We start from the raw sequence: 6,000 nt of genomic DNA, 5'->3' as shown, positions 1-6,000 counted from the left end.
AATTTTTATATAAAACAGCATAGTTTTTTTTTTACCAGGTTAGCAAAACCTATGCTCTTTTAGTATAGCAAAACTATCTTAAAGTAAGAAAACAAAAATTCATATTATAATACATAAGCACATTTCATTTTTTAAATTACTATTATCAGGATTGAAACGCTACTTGAAAACTATTTATAAGTCTTTTTAAATCTTTAACTTGAAGTAAAAATAGTCGAAATAAAAAATAAACACTTTATAAAATGTTTTCTTTATAATGATCAAAAAAAATTTTATTTAAAGAAATGTAGAAACTAAACTTTTAAAATTGTACATCAAGCAGACTTTTAGAAAAAATTTGTAATATCAACTACTAAATAAACAACCAAAGCAAATTAATGTTTTTAAAATGTTATGACTACACGTCAACAAATACTCTAGATATTGTTTATTGCAATCTACAAAAAAATATATAGTTATAGTATTATCCTAAGTAGCTAGAACAGTTTGTAATATAAAAAAAAATATTAAAACGTATCTGTATAAACCTTTGCTTTCCAGGTTCTTATCTTCATCGTGTATAGCTTTCCAGTGCATTAAGACTTCAATTGGAATGTGTTTTCCACAATGAATTTCCATGTGGGATTTATACTGTCCAAATTCCACATGTTTCACTCTTACTTTAAATCCATTTTTTCTGTGGGTACCTTAAATAAAAATTCAGGTACAAAATGCTTATTAAAAAATATAAAATTGGTAAAATATATAGTTGTATGATTTGAAACGCATTTATCTAAGATCAGGAAACTGTACTAAAAGATCAGTCTGAGCTGAAAAAAATCTGATTTAAAGATGGGTCAGCAAATTATTTTAAATCTTTTTTTTAGTTTTTTATTTTTAATTTTACCCAAACATAATAAAAAATAATCAAAAAAATAAAATTTTAAAACTTAAAAATAAAAATAACAAAAAAAAAATTATTTTATCAGCTTAGACTAACCTTTAAGTATACGAGCCGTAAAATCATACTAAAATGAATGTTTTGATGTTAAGTATACTGTCAAATGTATAAGTATAAGATATGAAACTAAAATAAAGACTTTAAACAAATATTGGTATTAAAAAAAAAATAATCATTAAAGAGCCTAAAAACGAATGATAAATGTAAATATGTTTATATATGCTTACTTTTAGTTTTACGGATTTTAACTTCTTTTAAATATTTAAACATATATTTTATAACCTGTAAATATTTCTCGCACATCATCCTTGTAAATTTTCCTCCCAGTTGTGTAGTGCTGATCAAAATCGTTTCGTAATTTATACGAAGGATCGTTTTCAAAGCTCAGCATTTTATTCGTTGCTGAAAGAAGCTGTTGTGGGTTAACAATCGACTGATAAATTGGTTGCTGGAAGTTAACAATCAACTGATTAGCTGGTTGTTGGAAGTTAAAAATCGACTGATAAATTGGTTGCTGGAAGTTAACAATCAACTGATTAGCTGGTTGTTGGAAGTTAAAAATCGACTGATTATTTGGTTGCTGGAAGTTAACAATCGACTGATAAACTGGTTGTTGTGAGTTAACAATCGACTGAGGACTTGGTATTTCTGAGTTAACAATCGACTGAGGAACTGGTTGTTGTGGGTTAACAATCGACTGAGAAACTGGTTGTTGTGAACTACCAACCGACTGGGGATCTGACTTACTAGACTGATGATACATATATTCGTTTAGACTTAAGTTTTGGATGTCATATCCCTGAGAATGATTTCCTTTTATTTTAAACTGGTTTTGCTGGTTTGTTGAATGCGTATACTTCTGTGAGAAGTTCTGAAAGTTGTTTCCCGGATCATGATATCCCTGAAAGTTTTGCTGTTGCGTCATCGGATTGTTAACTACGTTTGTATGTTGGTGTCTATAGTTTGTAGCACATTCAACACTTTGCTGTTGACAGGTCGCATCATGAACTTTATTTTGAGTTGGTATGTTGTGTTGTTGACGACTGTAGTTGAAATCGTCAAAATATTTTTGTTGCTGCTTCAAAACAGCAGCTTGATTTCGATCAGGCAAGTAGTTTTGTTTGAGTTGGTAGTTAGTGTCAACACTAGGGAAATCCGAAACATAAGGCTGGTTTTGATCCGGGATGCTCACATGTCGATAGTTTGCAGGAGACTGTTGACAAACACGTGACTGGGGAACAGTTTGTTGCAACGTGTCAACTTGATGCTGGTTATTTAAACTATTGTCAGAGCTTAGTAGGTTCATGTTGTAGCCATCACAACCCTGATCACTTTGAGAGTTTGCAAAAGGTTGAGAGGGTAAATCAATTTTACTTCTCTTTGAGTTACAACTAGCGGTTTCATCATCAAGCATACCACTTCTCTTTTGTGCTTGACCACTGTTTTGTTGTTGGTTTTGATAATATGAATCAGAAAAATGTTGGGGATGGTTATTATCCATATGTGTTTTATGGTAATAAATATATATATATATTTATTTACGTCCTGTATAAGTTGGTTTTTAATAACTCCTAATCAACTGTGTTTTAAAAAATGTTTGTATGCTTAGACACTTTACAGTTTAGAGAAAATTGAAGGTAGTCATATTTATGCTAAAACAATTATTTAACAAACATTAAATATTGAAACAATAGACCTCCATAAAGTATTATACAAAAATTTAAAGATGCATACATTTTTACTTATAAATAAAAAAATATTTACATATAATCAAAAGTCCTATTCCTTTTGAACGTGAAAGTTTTGATTAATTATATGTTAAATTTTAAAACAGGCTTCGAATGGTTTTTATATAATAATTGTTGATTTTTTTTTTAAACTTCTTAAACAAATCATTAGCTTATTCAACATCATATTCAAACAATTTTTGTGTAAATGTAAAAGTGTTTGAGTATTTACTATTTGAAAGAAAATAAAAAGTTGTGATTTAACAGAAGAAGATATACTAATCTCAACTTTGTATATTTTGTGCTTTACTAATATACTATGTTTTTCACAATAAAAGTTACCAATGTAAAAACTGTTACAAGTATAACCTAAAGAATACTTTTACTAGTTCATTAAATTCAGAGATAACTTATTTTCTCCTATTTAAAAAAGTTAATACTAACGATTTAATTTTATTTTTTAATAAACATTTAACCACTAGTTAAAACAATTTTTTGAATGTTTTCAACGTTTAGATATTTTAGCTGAATTAGATACACTCCAATACTTATTTTTAAAATCTAGTTTTAATATAAAAATAGAAAAAATTAAGTATGTCTTTCAGTTTTATTAACAATATAAACATATATACATTTTCGGAACAAATTTTTTTTTTGCTTTCAAACTTTAAAAATTAAAACTTCAAATCGGTTTTGATTATAAATTAATCTGAACTTTTCATAAGTATAAAAATCGGTCTTTTTAAATTCTTATGATTTTAGTTGTAAATGTATTGTTTATTTACCGATAAAAAACGCTCAAATAGTTTGGTCCAAAGACCTGAAGAACCAAAAAGCCTATCAGTTACTAAGTCATACACTAGTCTTCTTAGAAATAAAATTTGTGACAATATTTATAAAAATAAGACGGCCAAACAACATCTTTCTAGCTTTAATAGCTACTTACCAAAAAATAAAGTGAGTATAAGCCCTATTTTAACTATTTTGATCCCTTTATGCGTTTATTAAACTCGTAATGTTTAAACTTTAAATAAAACTTAACGTTAGTTTGTAATTTAACATGAAACACTGCTGATACTCTCCAAGCTACTTGCGTCTGTATTTTCCTTTGAAATCGCCGCTGTAACAAGCTTGGCAGCTTTGACAGAAGCCAGATTCAATTTCGCCTCGGGGCATTCCCCGGTTGTGCTCATAACTTTGCGACAGGGTGCAGAGTGACTTCGAGGCCATTTTTTAATGATTTCAATTTCTTCTCAGTGAACGACATTTTAAAAACTAACCACAACTAAATATATCATTTAAATAAATATAAACATTATCAATTAAATATACTACTTGAAATGTAACTCATTATTTACAAGTAAGACTAAATGATTTAACATTAATTATTTAAGTGAATGGACAAAACAATATTTGTGCTTCACCGGTTGAGAGTGATATTCAGTCTTCTCCAATGATCGTTGTTCGAAGATTTTCTGCTGATCACGCATCGTTGCATTGGTAGCTTGAATCGTGAAGTGCGGCGAATAAATACAGTTGACACAAAGTAAGAATATACACTGTTTTAAGCGTTGCTCAACTAAGAATCTGTTGCAATGTAATCACTGGTAGTAGGTTGTAGAAGTTATTATATCAATCAACTTATTCTATAAATTTTAAACTCAATTGCACGTTAAAAACTAATGTCGAGTTATAAGCCCCGATGCTTGCAAACTACAAGCTTAATGGCACGCTAACGACTCAACTCGAAGTATGCGCCCCGTCGACGTTGCTAAAGTAGAGTCACCAGCAAGGCTTGCAAACAACTTTGCTGGAACGCTTGCAATCACTACTTGTGACGTAATAAAGCCTCAAACAACACTTGATCGGCGTTGTAAGTAAGGCTAATTATCGAAAGTTGGCGTGGTGGTGCTTCTTGTCAAACGACAAAATGCCTCCCCTCTCTCGTTCGCTCGGCTGCTTACATACGTCATATCTCGTTATGCTCGAATGCGTAACATCACATTCCGATTGATCGAAGCAAAGTTGATGATCATTGCATGCTGAATGTAACATGATACCCGGCGTGATTGGTAGTTAACTTCTACATGACATTTAGGAAAATGCGTCAACTAGCGGTCGTATAAAGTTTTCAATCATAAAAGTCGACTGGCAACAATTGTTATTAATGCGGATGGATTGTTATTGTTATTTGCTTGAAGCCACATTTATATAAGTGATTTTAATGTCAACAAACATGCAAAGGTTTAAAATTAACTTAAATGGTTTCGATTTAATAATTAATGCAAAAATAATAAAACCTTCTAGTCGATGTCCAACAATGCTAATTAAGTATTTTTGTCATTATTATTTTGTTTATATAAGTAGTTTAATATTTGGCTAGATGTTAATATTTTAAAGTGAATAAATATATTTTTGAAAGTAATCTTCTTATCTTAACTAGCTTTATAGTTGCAAATTTATAAGTTTTAAGCTAGATTTATTTCCAAAATTATTAGTTTTAGTGTTGGAATTATAAATTTAAGTATTATAGTTCTGCAAAAGTATTAAACTAACCTTAATGTTTTACAACCCTATTTAGTACTAAAAGAAAAAACAAAAACGTAATGATAAAATACAGAGGGGTAAAAAATTATATTCGCAGGCCACTTCCCTATAAACAAAATGCAGCAGATTTGCTGTTTGAGGGCCGCAGTTCACATGCGGGTCACGTGTTGCCGACCACTGATTTGATTTGTATCATTAAATTTAAATAAATTTTAGTAAAATATTTTATAAATCAGCCACATCGAATCGCTTTATCACGTTTACTTTGTTTTCTTTTAGAAGTCGTCTGGCAAGCCTATCACTTTCCTTAATTTTAAAACGAATTTTTAAAGATTTACGACCAAAATGACTAAGGATTATTTATATTGAGGAACAAAAAAATTATTTTTAAGGTGTCAATAGATTTTGACCATTATCGTTTAAGTGGCATAATTTTTATTGGTTTCAACAGAACTTTTTTAAATAATATTTTAGATAAACACTAGAATTAAAAAAAAATATCTCAATGGCTTATAGATTTTGATAAACTTGACGTTTTTTATTACTTTTTATTCTAATTCATCGTCTATTCAACCAAGATTTAGCATGTTTGGACTAAACAATAATACAACATAATAAAAATCATTTAACAGGTTTATTTAGAATGATGAAAAAAAAAATCATAGTTGTTTTAGAGCACAAACAGAATATTTCTAGTTTAAGTACATATTACGAGAATGAACAAAAAAAAAGTGGTTATCCAAATAAATGGATTATATTTACTAACTTGCGCATATTTTTCTTCAA

Source organism: Thalia democratica, chromosome 4, assembly GCF_965202585.1.
Source record: "Thalia democratica chromosome 4, ktThaDemo2.hap1.1, whole genome shotgun sequence".
In the NCBI taxonomy this organism is placed as follows: domain Eukaryota; kingdom Metazoa; phylum Chordata; class Thaliacea; order Salpida; family Salpidae; genus Thalia; species Thalia democratica.
This window is presented reverse-complemented; position numbering follows the sequence as displayed.